The sequence below is a fragment of the Protopterus annectens genome, chromosome 1.part1 (genome assembly GCF_019279795.1).
Source record: "Protopterus annectens isolate FY-2018-M chromosome 1.part1, PAN1.0, whole genome shotgun sequence".
NCBI classification, from domain to species: Eukaryota; Metazoa; Chordata; order Ceratodontiformes; family Protopteridae; genus Protopterus; species Protopterus annectens.
In genome coordinates this window covers 1,870,102,394-1,870,123,540 of record NC_056726.1, presented here as the reverse complement: position 1 = coordinate 1,870,123,540, position 21,147 = coordinate 1,870,102,394, and positions in this window count along the sequence as shown.

Here is a 21,147-nt window from a genome sequence, read left to right as displayed (position 1 = left end):
CTGAGAAGAGCTCTATGTGTTCTCTCTATCATAATATCTTTGACAATGGATTGATTTTCCAGCAAGGCACCGAAAATCTTTTGTAGTGTATCTTGAAGTTGTGCATGATCATATGTTTCAGGAATTCCTCGTATGAGTATGTTATTTCTCCTGCTCTGAGTCTCACGATCTGTAAGCTTTTTCTGCAGATCTTCTAAAATAGCATCCTTCTTTTTTTGTTGTTTTTGGAAATCCTCACTTTTCATTTCATTTACTGTGGAATTAGCTTCAGTATGCTCTAGACGAGAGACAATCTGATCCAGTGTAGTTCCAAAATTTGTAAGTTGGTTTGAGAAGTTTTGAATGGCAGACTGTATAGGCATTAGAGCAGACTTCAGGTCATCCATGGTATAGGCCCCTTCTGATTTCGCTTTAGAAGTAGAGTTACTCACACGTCTCTGTCTTTTCGATAAAGCTTCTTTTTCAGGTGAAGCTATTTGTGAAAACTTAGATTTTGTAGTTTGTAATTCTATTTGGTCCAAGTCATTTGGCATGGTTTAATTTTAGCAAGATCACTGGTATTTAGTTTAAGCAGCACTTTCCACTAGCAAGATAAGTCTCAAAATTCCATGCAGCTTTGCAATAGAAGTAACCAGGGTAAAGAAAAATATTTTTTGTTGAATAAAACTTGATTATTTGAGCATTAAAATATTTATATGTTTAGTTAGTCATATATCAAACCCTGTTTTGATGAGGTTGCAGGCTGATGCTTCCTGATTACGAAGATTCAAATAGAGGGTTGTGGAGCTGCAAAAAAAGAGTGTTCACAGGCTGTCCACCATCTTGAAATGTCATAGGTTCATAGATTAGCGCTAGGCTAACTGCCCTTCTGGGCCATTTTCAGTCTAGCCAATTACCCCATGTGGGAATCAAAGCCTGCACTTTATGTTTGTAAGGTAAACACCTTAACCATTATGCCAAACTCCCACCCCCACCATATACTTCTATTTATCAAATATAAAATTTTACAACCCTGCCTAAATCCTAAACTATCACTCCTCTCAAAACTAAAACTAGTAGTAAAACCTACTCATATAAGCCATTATCTCTCTCACATATTTGAATGACTCCAGTGTGGGGACATCCACACTAACCCAAGAAATACTTCTAATTCTGTTTCTTATCAAATACTGCCCTCAAAAACTCTGTTTATAGTTACTCAAAATCTAAGATGTAAATAACAGAATTCTATGCATGGTTATCACAACACTCCACAGACATTCTTGCAGTCACAGAAACATGGCTTAAACCACACATTCAAGACAGTGAACAGCTCACACCAGGATTTAACAGAATAACTCAAAAAGAAAAAAAGCAGGGGGGTAGCATTAATTTATTCCAACTCATACATAATAATTCCCTACTCTAAGCCCATTCCAAAATTCAGTAATGCTGAAATCCTCATAGCCTTTTTAAAAATTAATACAATTAAACAACTATGCACTACAGTCTTGTACATACCTCCAGTCACAATATTCCTATACTAGAACACATCTTATCTTGGATGTCACAAAACATATCCAACAAAACATTCTTTATGGGTGATGTTAATAATGTCAATTGGCAAAACTTAATCTCTGACTTCCCAGCAAATGGTATAAATCTATTTGGATACACACAACTCATTACAACTGCAACTACAATTCAGAGAAGCAATAACTCTAGATCTATTTTGGACTGGATCTTAACCACAGGTCCCAATAATAATATATATTAATTATATGTGTCTTCATGGACTTAGAGAATGCATATGACAGGGTGCCTAGAGAGGAGTTGTGCTATTGTATGAGAAAGTCGGGAGTGTCAGAGAAGTATGTAAGAGTGGTACAAGATATGTACGAGGGTAGTGTGACAATGGTAAGGTCTGCGGTGGGAGTGACCGATGCGCTTAAGGTGGAGGTGGGATTACATCAAGAATCAGCTCTGAGCCCTTTCTTATTTGCAATGGTGATGGACAGGTTGACAGACGATATCAGACAGGAGTCAATGTGGACTATGATGTCTGCAGATGACATTGTAATCTGTAGTGAGAGTAGGGAACAGGTGGAGGAGACCCTGGAGAGGTGGAGATATGCTCTCGAGAGAAGAGGAATGAAGGCCAGTAAGACTAAGAATATATGCGTGTGAATGAGAGGGAGGATAGAGGAATGGTGAGGATGCAGGGAGTAGAGGTGGCAAAGGTGGATGAGTTTAAATACTTGGGATCAACAGTTCAGAGTAATGGTGAGTGTGGAAGAGAGGTGAAGGAGAGAGTACAGGCAGGATGGAGTGGGTGGAGAAGAGTGTCAATATTGATTTGTGACAGAGGAGTACCAGTAAGAGTGAAAGGGAAGGTCTACAAGAGGCTAGTGATACCAGCTATATTATATGGGTTGGAGATAGTGGCATTGACAAAAAGGCAGGAGTAAGAGCTGGATGTGGCAGAGTTAAAGATGTTAAGATTTGCACTGGGTGTGACGAGGGTGGACAAGATTAGGAATAAGTATTAGAGGGTCAGCCCAGGTTGGAAGGTTTGGAGACAAAGCCAGAGAGGCAAGAGTACGTTGGTTTGGACATTTGCTGAGGAGGGATGCAGAGTATATTGGGAAAAAGATGCTAAGGATGAAGCTGCCAGGTAACAGAAAAAGAGGAAGGCCTAAGATAAGGTTTATGGATGTGGTGAGAGAGGACATGCAGGTGGTTGGTGTGACAGAGCAAGATGCAGAGGACAGGAAGAAATGTAAACAGTTGATCCGCTGTAGTGACCCCTAACGGGAGCAGCAGGAAGAAGGAGAAGAATAAAACTTCCCATAACTTTAACTTTAATCAGCCACTTTTTATTGATATACTTAAATCCTTAAACTGGTCCATGCTAAAAACATTATCCTTATATGATGCAGTCAACCACTTTAACAAACCATTTCTTACACCCTTAATTGCCTAGCTCTGCTTTGAAATAAAAGAACAAAAATCAGGCATGCTCCCTAAGTCCACAAAAATTTTGCTAATAATCAGAGACAAAGTTTGGAAGGAATGGCAAAAGAACAAAAATGGTTTGAATCTACAAAACTCCAGACAACTATGCAATCAAGCAAAAAATGGTAACTATTGATAAGAAACAGTACTTCTCACACCAATTAATTAACTACAAATACAACGCCAAAATGTTTTTGGAGTACCATCTCATCACTATTCACCCCAGAGTCCAAGCAAAACCCATCTCCAATTGCATACAAATCCGCATTCCAAATTACCAAAATGTTTAACACTCATTTTATAGAAAGTATGGCCAGCTTAGTCAAGGATCCAAACTCATCAGTCCCAACTCCACAAATAATTTCAACCCACCTCTTTCTCAAATGTCCTCCAAACATACTACAATCTTCTCCTTCTCCCCCAAAAATATTTCAGCTACAGTCTGTTGACTTCCATGCCTCTCCCTGCAACCACTACTCACTAACTATATAAACAAACTACTACACAAATTAAAACCTTGTTCTCTTTCCGCTTACAGCCTCCCTTCTGAATATTTGAAAATTCCTGCTGATGCTATTGCCTACCCTATCAATATTTTCATCAACAGATCCATCATAGAATCCCCTGTCCTCTCTCTCTGGAAATGATCCTTTACCCAAAGGAGGAATGTCTAATGAATTATCCAACTATTGACCCATCACCATACTATTTCCACTTTCCAAATTGTCAGAAAAATGTGTATACAAACAACTCCTATTCCACCTTATCCACATCAAACTATTCACACCTACCCAACACAACTTTAGACCACCACATAGTACAATAACTGCATTAATCTCATTCATGGACATAGTTAACAAAACAAGAGACTCTGGACAAATAACTTCAGCAATATTTATTGATCTTTGTAAGGCCTTTGATAATGGCTCACACCCCACACTCTTACAATAACTTTCTTATCTAGGTCTTTATCTACCTTCTCAACAGTGGAATACCAGCTATATATCTGACAGACAATAATGTGCAAAATGGCAAGGCTGTCTCTCACAATATCTAACTAACAAAACAGGAGTTTCACAAGGGTCCATTCTTGGACTCCTCTTCTTCAATACCTTTATGAATAACCTCTACACTGCCTCCTAGAAAAGCTCATTATTCCAATACTCGGACAATTCAACCCTCATCTTCTCTTCCCACAACATAGCATACCTTTGGCAAGTAACCTAAACTGACTTCTCCCCCACTGAATACTGGCTCAGCAGTGCACAACTACTATTTAATCCCAATAAAACAAAACTCCTCCTTTTTACTATTAGGACACTGTCAACTGATTTTAAGATATATTCACTAATTAACACAGAAATCAAAGTGGTTTCACATGGCAAATTAATAGGGGTAACAATAGATAACAAACTTACCTTTGGCCTACATATGCACAACTGTATTAAGAAAACACAGCACAAAATAGGGATGCTCTATTAGCCAAAACCTTTATGGATACAGTCACCAAAACAACATTGGCCACAACCTACCTGTTCTCCTCTTTTCTATATGGTGCCTCCATTCTAACCAACCTTCAGAATACATGTCCACGAATAAAATACCCTAGGGAAGCCAAGAATAAATGGATGACCAGATACGCTGCCTTAATAAAGGTATGGTGGGATGTCGGTGAAGAAGCTGGGCTACCGGTAAAGCCTTGAGAAAGTGCTTGTGGTTGAAGGCTGAGTAAAGCCTTTGGAAAGGCTTTGTATACAGGTCGTAGTTCTGGCTGGTCAGGACATCTGCTGAGAGGAACCGCTAGTGTGACAGCTAGAAATCAAAGATAAAACACACAGAAAAAAACAGGCAAAACAACATAAATGTGGCTCGGCTAAGGAGCTCTGCTCGCCGTGGTGGCAAAAAAATCAACGTAGTTGAAGTTCAGATTCTAGAAAGTCGTACTTTATTGAAGTAAAAAGTACCAGAAGTAAAATCACCATCGAAGCGTAGTTCCTTAATGGAAAGAGTGATCCTGAGGATTTCCTTTTATAAGAGTACCAGGGGGGTGTGTCAGTGGGAGCCAATCAAGTGTGGGTGAAAAAACCTTTATTGTGATTGGGCACACCAACTTGACATCACACCTTACAATCTGATAGGTTAGATACCCTGAGCTAGCTCATATGTGGTTAGTAGAATCACTCTAAACCTATAATAGTGAAGTTCGGAGATTAGCTAAAATTAGCTAAAAAAATTTAGTTAACTAAAAATAGTCTTGCTGGAAAAAAATCAACCCTTGCTGGTAAAATACATTGTTAGGCTACACTTTTCGAAATCTTCGTCAGGATGGTGGACAACCTAAAAGAGCATAATAAGCAAAGTCGAGCGTACTAGAGAAATAGCAACAACATGTATGTAAAATAACATGTATGTAAAATAAGAAACAGGCTAGAATTTTACATACATGTTGTTGCTATTTCTCTAGTATGCTCGGCTTTGCTTATTATGCTCTTTTAGGTCATCCAGAGCTCCTTAGCCGAGCCACATTTCCGTTGTTTTGCCTGTTTTTTCTGTGTGTTTCATCTTTGATTTCTAGCTGTCACACTAGCGGTTCCTCTCAGCAGGTGACCTGACCAGCCAGAACTACGATCTGTATACGAAGCCTTTCTAAAGGCTTTACTCAGCCTTCAACCACAAGTGCTCAGGTACGAACAGCATTTCTCAAGGCTTTACTGGTAGCCCAGCTTCTTCACCGACATCCCACTGTACCTTTATTAAGGCAGCCTACCTGGTCATCCATTTATTCTTGGCTTCCCTAAGGTATTTTATTCATGGACATTTTTCCTCCTCTGCATAGGAGCTTGAATATCCAGGTCCCACAGAAAATCATTTTCTTGCTGAACCTTCAGAATACACTAAAAATAATTTTGAATCCTGCCATAATAAAATTACCAAGTTTGCTGTAGGGGCATCATATTACAAACACCACTGCACTGCTCTTACTGCACTTAACTGTCTCCAATTTCCCCATCATCTAAACTACCTCCAACTAACAATCCCGCATAAAATTATCTATAAACCTGAAAATTGTCCTGCCTTAAATTCAGTTCTCCAAAGCTATATACCTGCCAGGGCTCTCCATTCTGAAGATAAGCAGCTACTAACTCTACAAAGGCCAAGCAAAAATGCAATGCGGTGAATGTCTATAGTCCTACTCTGTGGCTAAACTATGGAATGCTCTACCTTTAGATATCAGAACTAAATCACACCTCAAGACATTTAAGTTTAAATTAAAGGATTTCCTACTTAAGCCATGTATCTGCCCCTGTACCAAATATAGCTGATTCCCAATCCACTTCCCCATATATTCTCCTTTTTCTACCTCTGTCTCCATTAATTCTCCCCCTTTCACCTTTTCTACTTCAACTACCCTTCTCCCACTTTCTCCCCGTAAGCCTCTTTTCATGCACCTTCAATTCTACTATAACAACCTTATCTATTAATACTCTCCTTCTTCTCCATCTTTATACCACCCCACTATACTCCCCATCCCCCTTCTTCAGTCCCCCTCCTATTCATCAGTCTCCAACTCTACTAACTCTCACCCCCATATTTTACCACAAATACCATTCTTCTCTTTCCTCTCCTGCCATATCTTATTCAACTTTTTTTGTAAAATATATGGCTGCAGTTACAAGTGTTAATGTTGTTTGTAAAAATACCTGCATGATAGACATGCTTGAAAAGTCTCTCACGGATAAATGTATGTATATGGCTTTTCTGGTTTTACCCGTATACTGGATTTGTTTTGCTCTTGTTGTTAATAATGTTAAATGTCATTCTTTTATATTTTCTATATTGGAGCTTTTCTCCCCAGGCCTCCACTGAAAATGGACGTCTTACCCAGTTGGACTTCCCCGGTTACCTAATGTCAAATAAAGAAAGAAAGAAACAAACAAAGAAGTATGTGAAAGAAATTCAAAGTCACTTAACCAAGATTATCATTGTTTCTTTCACTGATAGCTGAGGAAGAAATACATTATAATAACCAGTAAGAGAAACATTGTCTGGATGAGTCTCCAGGTAAATATAAGAAGAGTCCAAATGATATTTATTTTTTAACAGTGCATAGTACAAATTATTATACATCAGTAATGGTACTCCAAAAATTGATAAAGCAATGCTTTCTAAATTGATTTCTGTAGTACTGCTGTTACTATAGTTTTGTAGCTGAAAGAAATGCTACTCGACACTCATTAGACCCATTACAGAATACAACGCCCCTTTTGGAATGTACCTCACAAGACATCTGCAGCAGCTGGAAAGGCCACAGAAGTACCTCACAAAGAGGATTACTGGCCTCAAACAGATGCCCTACACTGATCTTCTCAAAGAACTCCAGCTTTACTCCATAGCATATTGCCTACTCTGAGGTGATCTCTGCCTAACATATAAAGCTATGTCAAACCCAAAGCTTTTAGACATGCTACACCTAAAGAAATCCCAATCCCTCTGAGCTACATGCTCTAGGGACCTAAACATTGTCACCACAATAAACAGGACATGCTGTAGGGATAGATTCCTGTCCCAGAGACTTCTCATACTCTGGAACAAGTTACCCATCTATGTCAAGCAAAGTTCCTCATTAGCACTCTTCAAGAAAAATCTTGATGAGTGGATGGGAATTAGGAAATAACCTATGGGGATCACTTCTGTTGCTCTGCTCGACAGCGGCAGAGGAAAATAACTTTCTTGGGTGCCGTAAGCCAAGGAATCTTGTTGGCTAGGCTTACTTAGACTCTTGGGGCAATAGCCTAGTCCCTACCTATGAACCTATGAACAGAAGACTTAACTGAAAAAGAGAAATGTATTAAAATCTGATTTCTTAACTTAACTAATTACAATAATTACTCACTTCCTTTTTGTTTTGTTTTTTGGGTACTGTATACTGTATATTTCGGCTACATAGTTTAAACACACAACCTTTTCAGAATGACAAAAGCCCTTGTCATTTCAATTAATCAAAAGTATATATAAGCACTACTTTTACATTCTTCCCAAGCAGAGAAGCACATCCCAAATCACTACCGTCAGCTGTAATGATAAGCACTACCTATACACAAGTTTTACTTTAATAAAGATTTTTTTCCTGTAGTATTTCAGTAATGTGTTGTTAAATTGCATTAAACAGTATTTGCAGACTTATTGCGCATTTTGTTTTGTTTTTTTTTTCTCTCCACACCGTTTGTCTCTTTTTTCTTATTTTGCTTATGCATTTCTTTTTTTTTTTTTTTCTCCTTTTTTATTTTGCTTCTCTCCAGTTTTTTTTCTTTTTATATACAGGTTTAAATCCCTGAGGAGCAAACTAGGTATGTACCTCCCAGGCTAGGGACAGATCATCCTCTGCCCATTGGGAACATTCACACAAGTTGGAGTGGGGACACTGGTCCTACAAGTACTCCAGCAAAGTGAAGCCTAGCAAGTCTTACAGAAAGGGGCTTCAGAGTTTGGTAGAGGATGTACTGGTTTAGGTAGTGGACTGGAGAATTCAGCCATGCAAAGCCTCGCTTCAATGTGTAGAAGACACACTATCCCAGCTGGTGTCAACCTCCATGCTAATGCATGCCCCTGTCCCCTAAACATCGGGGTCCTTCACTGCAGCATTGCCTGGCAGTGAATGTGTTTTTGGCTCTGTGGACCAGGATTCCAACTGGCACTTTCTCATTCCTTCTTCTCTTACTATTTCTCCTTCACCCTCTTCTCTATTTCCCACTCACACTACCCTCTTACAAAAAAAAAATAAAATTGAAAAAATAGGTGGATCTTCACAGAACAAAATCAAAGTTCCCATCCTTTACCAGCTCCTCCACCACAAACCCTCTTGATGTTTCTCTTGTGTGTTCACCTATTTGTCTTTTGTCCTGTTTTTTCAATCTTTCCCATGACCTCTTTCTATTATTATTGAAACCATCAGGGTGTGTTCACAAAAGGTTATCCCTTTATAAAAAATGTAAACCCTTTTCTTTTTTAAAAAACCCTCTCAGCTGCTGTGCAGTCTGCAACATTTCTAAAATGCTTTGAGTGTGATTGCACTCAGCTATACTTGCCCGTGATATGCTGTAGCTTATATGACTTACGATTTTGCAAAGTAATTCAAAATTTCGAAAGGATGAACTTTATCCTACTTACTCCTTTGTTAAAGGTGGGTATGTTTATAAAAATTGCTTCACTTTTCAATATTCATTACAAATGTGTTTCAATGACCTTATTTGCATATCTGTGTAGCTCTGCTGTTTGCACATAACTGCTATGCACTTGCGAAGACCGGGACTATGAATACTGGCCATTATGTTGGAGAAAATCCTAACCAGCAGGGGGAGCCATTGAAATTTGTGTTTTAGGGTTGGGGGGACACTATCCACATTTGATAACTGTACACAATCCTGGCTTAATGGCATTTATGCAAAAATTGTACCAAGGGAAACTTACCACTAGGAATAATAAATCGTGCCTGAAAGGCACTTAAAAAAGATGTGGGTTGGGGTATCACTAGCCAGCATGCATAACTCACTAACAATATGCCTAGAAGGCATTTATACAAAAAAAAAGGAAGATGAAGTTGGTTGGGGAGTCCAACTAGACATGACAGACACTTTAATAATGTGCCTTAAAATGCAGTAAAAAATAATTCATACCCAATATGTTCCCATCTCCTACAATGAATATCAGTCTTCTGTATCACTGAGGAAAATGTGGGAATAGCATTTAAAAGCAGGAAAAAATGCATTACAAAGGAGGTGAAAGAGGGTCTATATCAGAAGACTGAAGTTTCAAAACTTTGAATCTGATATGGTCGACACCATATGATCGAAGTCTTGAAACTTCAAATCTTTTAACAGAGATCTCTGTACAGAGTAGAAAGGGAAGATTTCCCTTTTCTGCACTGTAGTGCGATCTCCGAGTTGGTATATATAAGTAGTGGGGGGTGTAGGGGGTGCACGGATGCTTTCCCCCTGCTTAGAGCATTTAAATGGCTTGTTTTTGTAGGTTATTGTGTTTCATTACATTTTCTATGTTTCAAAACTTTGATTATATGGTGTCGACCATATCAAAGTCGAAGTTTTGAAACTTCGATAATGTAATATAGACCCGTGAAAGAGGCTTTGAACTCTGCATCCTTACCAAAGGAAACTGCAGCATTAACCTACTATGTTTAATGATATGTTAGTGCACCAAGAAAAGCTTTATAATGTAATGAGGATTTTAGGCTTTATTCAAGGCGTGCAACAGTTCATGAGTTATGATGAAGAGGGGCAGGGCACATATAAACATACTTCTCAACCCTGTAGTGCAAGAAACCTAGACAAAGCCAAAACTAATGGGGGAACTAAGACACACAATAACAAATTGATTTTCATTATTGCTCTTATAAACTTGTAAAGTTACTAGAATTAAATAAGTTTGCATTAGCATGAAGGAGTTGCATTAATGGCTGAATGTAGTCATTTCTGACTTAAGAGAACAAGAAAAACAGACATTGTGAAAGTTCTGACAACTGAGGGAAAAGTATAAGATTTGTGGTGTGTGTGTGTGTGTGTGTGTGTGTGTGTGTGTGTGTGTGTGTGTGTGTGTGTGTGTGTGTGTGTGTGTGTGCACGTGTGCGTTTTCCTGTGTGCATGTGTGTGGGACAGTGAATTGGGGGGGTGCCTGAGCCACCACAAAGCATGGGCAACCATTTTTAACTACAACAGGAAAGTGCTGGACTGCACTCAAGGTAACTAATGGTTTTCTGAAACATGCAACTTAGCTAATAATGATATCTTTCATCACTTTGGATAATGTGTTTTTGAGTTTTATATATATATATATATATATATATATATATATATATATATATATATATCACAAAAGCAAGCTAATTTTATTACAGCCCTTTAGAGTAGATAATGCATGAATTAACTGATAAAGTACCAAATATGTTACTGTTAGCTTTATTAAGTAAGTATTAGTTATTATTTTGGCCTAAACATGAACCGTTGATAAATAAAAAAGAGCAAAGGAAGCATTATTTTTTTACTATTACATTTTCATCTTCTGAAATGTCCAGCTTTATGCATAAGTTTTCTTAACACTCCTTGACAGGCAGTCACAACTAACCTTCTACATTTCAGTGGTCAGTTGGGTAAGTTCCATCTACCAGTAGAATTTAAAAAAAAGAATGACGTGGGGGATTCCAAGATGGTGGATGTCTGGTGAGCACCATTTTTATGTGGCTGAGGCTCCCTATAACAGTTTAAAAATCTCGCCTTAAGTCAACAATTAATAACATAAAAATAATCCAGCAAACCTCCTTGGTAACTTTAAATACCTAATTATTTGCTGAAATAGGAAATAACAGAGTTAATTCTGGGAACTCCTTATACCAATCTATTGGGAATCTGTCAGCACATGTGATTTGGCCTGCTACCTCGGTCCTAGCAAAAGGAAAAAAAAAAAAGATATTCAACTGATCAGAATATCTAATGACTTAGATGGGATGGACACACAAACTACAAAAGCTAAATTTTCATCTATTTCTACACCAGAGGAAGAAACTGGTTAAAAGACAATGCATGTCCAAATCACAAGAAAATTCCAAAGCAGCCATAAAACCGAAAATAGATCAATCTTTCAGTGCAGGTGAACTAAAGACAGCTCTCCTACCTTTGCAACAGCAAATAATAATTTTCAGATCAACTATTTGGGTTTGGCAACACTTTAAATCAAATAGTCCTGCACCTTGACCAAACTGAAGCAGTAGTGCATGCCAATGAAATTAAGATCGATAAAATGAAACAAGAAATAGAAGAGAAAAGTAAAACGATCACTGAAATCCAACAGCAACTAACTGATCTAGATGATAGAAGTAGGAGAAACAATATCTTACTACGAGGTATACCAGAAAAGAATGAGTGATCACAGTTAATTCCTACTTTTATGCATATATTTAGTTGCCTACTGCAAAATGACATGGATCCGGCTGTAATAATCATCGGAAAAACCCATCGGGCACTTCGTAGTAACCAAGACCCTTCCAAACCCAGATAGATGTATGCTAAAATGCTTAACTACCAAGATGTTCAAAAAATACTTCTAGCAGTCAAAACATAAAAATATATAACATGAAATAACAACAAAATATTCTTTGATCAAGATCTTCCTATTCAGATTAAACAAGAGATAGCTTCTATATCCATACTGTGCTTATTTACTAAACTGCAAAATCAAATGTCAAATGAAATAACCTAACACCTTGTTATTTCATTGAAATGATCACAAATTTGCTTCCGATTCACCTCATGAGGCAAAAACAGCCTTTCTTCAAGATTTTGGTGAGTCTCCAGTCTCTTAAATAACTTAAAAATAAGAGTTTATAAGCAGTTATGCTACCTAACTCAACTATTTATCTTTAAAAATTTGTACCTCCAAAACTTCCATTAATATCAGAAGTATCTCTTTAAAATGGCAAAATATAGGAGGTACATTAGCTGAAGGTTCAATTTCTGGAGAAACTCATTTAGTAGTAATGCCTTCCTGCTTCTCTTCTTAAAGAGACAGCTCATATCCTCACATTGGCTGAGAATCACATCAACGACGAGCTTTTCAGATAACTGATTCTCTCATGTGTTTCAAAAAAAAAAAAGACAAAAAAGAAACTTCAGTGTTTCCATGTCAATGGATATGGTTATTTGCTCAGTTCTTTGGATCAAACAACTTTGTTGGACACATCCTACGAAAGGTGAGAACCTCAGAAGCTATTGCTTGATTAATTTATGGCATCCTTTCTTTCCTGATACATTTTAAATACTTGTTGCACCCGACATTGTGCTAGCATATTACTAAAGCTTAGCTACTATCCCCCTGGAAGATCAACTGATATATAGCAAGTCAAATACTCGGCAAAAGACGGGGATTTCTTTTTGTTATACGGAGTTATAAGATCTAAAAATGTCTTGTGTGCAAAATAGTCTAGTAATGCAGTCAAGTGTACTTATTTATCTGCAATCAAGGAAAAAAATCATCATCAAACAAGATTGTCTAAATGTTCTGTAAAAGGGCATATAACCAAAGATTGCAGTGCATATGACAATAATGCTATGCCTGTAAATAAGGGTACCATATGACAATAATGCTATGTCTGTAAATAAGGGTGTGATAATTACCATAGTGGAGTAAGATAATTGCTGGATGGTTAACTGTTAAAAATGTTAAATTCTCATTCTCATATTGCGCTAGTACTGCAGCTGTGAAATATATTAGGTAGTAGAAAGAACAACGATTAGGTTTGTTGTAGTCACAAAAGTTAAATACCTGGTAAAATTGTGGGCCTTTATTATAAAACTCATTAACATAAGGTCATGTGAGCAATTAATATTTCTAAAGTGTGGAACCCAAGCATTATGCTTGCAATTATTATGGAATGCTTAGCTATATGTGGTACTGTTCATAGAGTGCTTCAATTCTAAAGTTATACGATTGTTCTAAAAGTTAAGAATCAAGCTATATTGCATTTTTGTTTATAGCTGAAAATCTTAGCTTCAGTTTCCCGTGTTGCTATAGCAGATTAACCTTTCAGCACTTCAAATCATGTTTAAGTTACAGGTGATATTTTAAAATGGTAATCATAACAACTGTTATGCATTTATTATCTCCTTCTTATCACTTTCTCTACAATTATAAATAACTCAAATAAGCATGTGTTACCTCTCTTGGTGAATATTTTGATTAATCTGCTTACTGTAGAACCTCATGCATACCAAATATTACTGATTTTAAGAGTGGTGACACTTACAGCTCTCAAGTAGTATGTCATTGCATCTTTGAATAGCAATACTTAATTTTTGGGAGTGATTGGACTAATGGCGTGTTGGTATTGGATAACATATCTAGGAATAAATAGAGCTTTGTATATTGTTTGTTTAAACACTAAAAGAAACAGATCAAGATGGGTCCTAAAAGAGAATTTTTCTTTCCTACTTGCTAAATTAATCTTAGTCTCTGCCATTATTATTTGTTTTTCTCTTTTAAATTTGATGGTTATGTGGTTAACCACTTGGGTAGCTCTGAAAGTGTTATGCACTACAAATTTAAATACAAAGTTTTGAACCTGAAGTATATTACCCACTTTGCTATGGAGAAGGTAACCTATAGAATAAGATTGTTTCAAACAACAACAGAAAAGATAAAGTGTGGTTAATTGACTCTTGGAACGTAAAAGGCTTACATAACAAGCATAAAAGAAAATTACTCATGCATCTAGCATTTAAATCTGAAGCTATTGTGTTCTGTCTTCAGGAAACCCATATGTTAAAGCATGATTGGGATATAGAAAAAGAGAAAAAAGTGGATAAAAAATATTTACTTATCAGGCTGCAATACTAATTCTAAAGGTATTGCTAATTTATAATGACAATTGTATAATATGTTGGAGCATTTCTCCCCAGTCCTCCACTGAAAAAGGGCTCTTCAGCTCAGTCATACAAACCCCGTCAACAAATGTAAAATAAATAAATAAAATAAAATAAAATTCTAATCAAAAACTTTTTCCATCACTCCATTACTACACAGAGATCAGATGTTAAGGGCAGATGGTGTCTGGATCAATTAATCCTTATTTACAAAAACTGTTTTCTTTTTAAATTTATATGGTTCATGTATAAAACAACAATACTTTATTTTTGAAATTTACAATTTACTAGATAACTTCCCCAAACATCATTATATATTAGGTGGAGACTGGAATGTGCTGATTGACCCAACAGTAGACAGATCCATTAGAAGCAGGTCATATAATAATCAAGCCTCACTTGCCTTAGCTCACCTAATGTCTGATTTTAATCTTATTGATCCCTCATCAATAGATGGTTACATCCCATTAAAAGATACATTTACCTTTTATTCAAAATGCTACAACCCATGGTCAAGAAGTGACTTTTTCCTGATATCAGAATCTCTTCTGAAAGGATTAGTTAAATATTCATTGGAAAAGGGATTTTTCTCTGACCATTCTAAGATCACTCTAAAAATGCTATGGTCAAACACAGTCAACCATAAAGGATTAGGATGGAACTGGTCTTTGAACCCCAATTTATTGAAAAAGGAAGATGTGGTTCAAGAAATAACAAACATTTTAGAAGACTTAGCTAATAATCTAATAATTGTCAATATCTCCTATGATGTTCAGTGGGCTGCATGCAAAACCAAAATAAGGGGGTATTAATTCAAAAAGCCACATTTTATAAGAAACTGGTGAAAGAGAGGGAAGCTAAATTAGCAACATAAATCAATAAAATTGAAGAGAAACTTCAGACTACCCAAGACTCTAATTTAGAGTCCCAATTAAATATCCTACAAAAAAAGCTATATCAATTATACTATAAACCCTACACATTTCATAAATTGAAATCCTTGGCTTAATACTCTGAAGGGATGCAACCCCCCTTGAAAGCTTTAGCAAGATTAATAATTATCAAACAAATGGCTCCCAAAATATCTTTTATACAATATAAAGGTAAGTCATATAATACTAATCAGGAAATCCTAAATGCTTTTGTTAGGATTTACTCAGAAATGTATACCCCTCCTAATAATCAGACACCCAGCTTTGAATGTGAGGAATTTATTAACTGTCTCAACTTGCCAAAAATAAGTGATATGCAAAAAAGAATGCCTCAATGCACCTTCACAATTCAGGATTTTCAACAAGCTATAGGTAAATTGAAACCAGGCAAAGCCCCAGACCCTGATGGTTATACAGCAGGCTTTTATAAAACCTTTATTCAAAAGTTTTCAAGCATCCTCCTAAAAGTCTTCAACTATATTAAACAACATAGTACTACCGAACACTACCTAAGTAGGTCTAAAATGATCCTTATCCCAAAACACAACTCTAGTAAATCTAATCCATTTAACTATAGGCATATTTCACTAATAAATTTAGACATAAAAGTTATGTCTACATGGTCAGGAGAAAGACTTAAAAACGTCCTCCCAAAGAGCACATCACCTGGACAATCTTGTTTTATGACCAACATACCTTGGATAATACCCTAACACTAAACTCAATGATTCAACTCCTTAATAATGATAAAAACCCAAGATATGCCCTTGCTTTGGACATGACCAATGCTTTTGACAAAGTGAACTTGCAGTTTTTATTCAAAACACTATCCTATTTTGATCTACCTGGAGAATTCATTAAACTGATAAAGATATTCTATAATAATTCACACACCTATTTGTATATAAACAAAACAGCTTCAAATGCTATTAAAATATGAAATGGAACTAGGCAGGGCTGCCCTCTATCCCTTTATCTTTTAAATCTATATATTCAGCCATTATTTTTGCATATGTCTCAAAAAACATGTCATCATATCCCGACAATTATGAATACTAAAATAGCTTTTCCAGAGTCACTAACTATGAATTAAATCAACTCAAATCTCTTATTTTTCCAATCAATCCTCAGGACATAAAGAATCATATTTTCTTGAATTTGGGTTTGAAATAAAATAAGAATAACGTTTGAACATAATCACCAATCCATAAAGCAAAATAACCTTTCCAAAACCTGGGACATTATTTTACAAGATATGCATAGATGGAAGAAAATGAAATTATTACAGTTATCTAAAGCTGCAATTATAAAAATCCACATTTTACCAAGACTATTATATCAATTGAATGCTGCAAATGCTATCATTCCGAAAAAGTTTTTTTCAGAAAGTAAATGCAGAACTATCAAACTTTCTCTTGGCACCCAAAATTTGTAAGAATAAACTACTCAAAACATATTTAACCCAAAAAGAATGGGTGACTTGGTTTGCTCGACTTTCAGCTTTACTATGACATAATTTGTTCTAATAGAATTATACAAATCTCAGAACTTAAGCCTATTAAGAAATGAGTAGAATCCTCCCTGGGTTAAAATCTGGTATGAATATGCTAGAAGGACTAATATTAATCCAAAATCTCTTCCCTTTCTTAAATTAGAAAATTGTAAGAAGCCAAACCTACATCCCTTTCTAATGCATAAAATTAAAATATTCCAAAATTTAATAAAGACTTTAAACTTAAAAAAGCAGTAATCTGGTTACAACTGATATGTTTGAATCCAAATATTAAATTAAACAATAATATGATTATCCTAAATAGATACCCAATTATTAAAGACTGGTGCCTATGGAATGTTCAAAAATATAATGAGAAATCCATTGATCAAATTAGATTGACCTTTAACTTGAATAAAGTGTGTATTATTATATTAGGACAGATCAGATAATTCATTCCCTCTGTAGCATTAATCTCTGATCTCAGCAGTTTAGAAATCAATATTTATACAGCAATAATTAAAAACATATCCTATAAAAAAAGATGATTTCTAATGTCTATAAATTAGTTACCTCAATCAAGTATCAATCATCTCTTGTTTTTTCTAGCTATTAGGGTGAGATGAATAAGGAACTTACAGATGAGCTGAAATCCCAAGCTATCAACTCTAGTCTCAACCTAACTCCATTCAAAAACCTCATATATACACAACTAATGATTAACAATAATGCATACTTTACGTCAGTTAAACTTAATAAATTTAATCCTATTATCTCACCTCAGTGGCCTTGCTGCTCTCATATCAAAGCTGACCTGTTTCATAGGTTATGGAATTATAAATTCACATATAAACTTTGGTGCTCTCTGAAGCTGAGATTACAAAAAATGGGATATGAAAAATCAACGCTTTCTTGGGAATTTGCGATTTTTAACATTACTACCCCAAAACTACAAAAGCTAAAAATGCATATTCTAATAACTCTCTTCACATTAACCAAACTCTACATTACTCAAAATTAATTAGACCCCTCTAAGGTCTTTTGGACAAGCTTCAGAAACATGGCAATCAGATATATATCCTCACATAAGCTTATAACAAGGAATAGTAATAAACATTTGTGCTATCAAAGATATAGGAACCTTCACCTAGAACATATACTAAATGACTAAATTAGGCAATATTAGGATCTTATTGTACATAACACAAATAAACTTGCTGCCTTAATTTTAAATCTCTGTTGATGACATTATATAGATTCTTGTGTTATATATATTCTTTTTTCTCCTGTAATACAATATTATAAACCTGCTTGCTTTGTATATAGTGTATGTAAGTTTGTTAGAGTTTTTTTTTCTTTACTTGGTTGATGGTTTCTTACTTCTTTGTATGTTTGCTTGGTTGTTTTATTGTCTGAAACAACATTGAAACTGTTAACTATTAAATGCTCATGTTTTATAATATGAAAATAAAATAAAACATTCTAGAAAAAATAAAAAAATAATGACATATTGTATTCATTCAAAAACTCTTCGAGAATTCCTTAATAAGGAATCTAAAGTACTGGCCTTTGTGATACTGGCTAGACCTTTCAACTTTAACCATACACTAATTCATTTTATAACTGGCACAACTCGTTTATACTAATTGATTAATAGTTTCCTTGATGAGTTTTTGGCACATGTAATATTATTGTAAAGGATTATCTCTACTTTTTGAATTGTATCTGTATTGTTTGCATACTTTACTACAATGCCTTTTGTTAACCTTGTTATTTTGCATTTCCTTTTTGTCTGAAACCCTTTGCTGTTATTTATACGTTCATAGGTAGTTACTAGGCTATCAACCCAACAGCTAGTTTATGCTTAGTGAAGCTTATTCCGAATTTTCCAAAATATTGCTGATATGTGTCAATATTCCAAGGAATTTTACAAGGTATATTATAGGTTTGTACACATCACGCATTAACAGGTTGCCCCATGTCCATTAGGCACATAGGTCCCAAACCAGGGGTAAATTTGCCATTTTCCATTCATTAGTCCAAGTTATAATTTGTTAATTGTAATGCCTCCCTGATCTACTCGGTACCCAGTTTGTGAGTGAAAAGGGTTGGTAGAACAGATGACTTAACCAGTTATCCAAATTCAAATGAATAAAAATAAGTACATTTCTTTGGTAGGAATGCAGTTATGAACCTGAACTTCTTGTTTTTACACTGCACATTCTTATCAGAATCTGCTCAGTACTACATTCTAGAAGCCTCATGACTGATGCATCCTTGTTGTGGCATCATGTGAGATAATGAATTCCATGACTAACATTCTATGCAGAATTTTTTGTAACATGAAAGAAAAAAAAACTAGGAAGGTATATGTTTCTGTTGGTGAAATAAGTGTTGGGTTTCAATAGTCTGGTTTATCCCATAAATAAAGATAACTTGAACAAGTGTATTGTAAAATGGGCCCAAAATTTTCAAATGCATTTCCTAAGTATGTTAGCAGTACACTTATTTGAATCACATTATACTTTTGCTTAACAATTTGTAATAGTTCATCCACAGTGATTCCCAGAATTCACTGAAGATCTCTCCAGTAGTATCCCAAGGAGATAATTAATCTTCTTCATATGAATGATATATACTCTGCTATCATGCCATTCTGGATGTTTTGTAGGTATTACTTCTTTCTGACAGTTTTACTCATAATCTGTTTCAGAAAGTCCAGATTGGCTTTGATAATTCTAAACTAGAGCAGTTTTGTAGTAGAAATCAGAGTTGTTCTGCAATATAATGGCAAATGTGAAACTTAAGTTATATCATGGTATCTGAATCTCTTTATACATACCTTAGTATAGATGTAATATCCTTTCAGTTAAGGAACTTGTAGCTAGATGCTTTGCTGCACTTCATGAGTGAACATTTCCATTTTCTTTAAAAAATATGGAATTCTTCTGATGTGAATTAGGCTCCAAAGATGAGGGTAATATATCTATGCAAGCTGTGATAAGTCATAACCAATGAAAGGACTTTTTAGGTGACTGGCTGTAGATTGAGAGGTAAGCTCAAGCACATGAATAGCATCCATTCATTTTAGATAGTCATCTACCAGTATCAGGGATGCATCATTCTTAAATGGCTATACAAAATCCAAGTGAAAACTTGTTATAATTATACTTGGAAACTTCAATTACAGTGATGCAGATTACCTAGACAACTTCTTACACATGTTAGACGACAAAAACATTTTACATACATTCACAGTCTCTCAACTATTTTTTTTCAGCAGATTAACATTCTTCCCATTGTTTCATTCCATCAGTTCCAGGGTGACCTGCACAGAGTTCTGCATATTGAGTTTTCATAATCTTTCTCTTAACTCATTCTACTTGACATACAGCATTTTCTATGTAATAGTTAATTACTTTATAAAACAGTTTCAAATGTGCAATTAACATTTGTTGAATTGAGAATTGCCAGGCTTCCTTCACAAAATGTAATACTCGTAGTACTGTGTCAGACATTATTTGTCCTACTAATGTGCTTTAATGGGAGTTGGCTCTGTGCTATAAACAGATAGAACCTGGACCAGAGAGAGGCGACCTGGGTTAGTCAACGCAATAAGGTGCGAGCTTGTATTTAATGTCGGCTCACCAATTCTGTCAGGTTGTAGGAGATCTGGTCCACTTCTAGACAGACTGAGTAGGTATAGTAAGAGTATAGCTTATGTAATTTATTATTTCTGTCTCTGTTTACCTGGAAGTTCTGATTGGGGTTTATCTCATTTTCATTGGAGGCCTGGGGAGAAAAGCTGCACATATTAGATAAGTACATTCAAAGGGCAAAAATGACATTTTATAAACTACATTGAGTTTACACGAACACCCAATTATATGACTACATCTAGAACACATTAAATAACATACAGTAGCCTATGAATTTAAGGAAATTCATTTTTTTTCATGCGGTAGTCAGTTACAGAGAAATTACACAGATAGACATCAAATATATTATGTAATGCATGATGGTTATTTAGTCAGTTTATGTACCCTCAAAAGGACCACACTTAGTATATCATTACACCTCTCTCTCTCCAATGTGTCTACTATGCATTTGCATAATTTTATGCAAACAAACATTTTTTATTGTTGACCTATTTAACTATATAAATGTAAAATTGTTACTTAGCTTCTTTTTAATGCAACATTAACTTTATGCATGTAACCCAACATATGTGAATCTTTTTGCTATAACTGTTATTATATCAATATTGTTTAAAATTGTACTTGTTTAAAATGTACTACTGGAG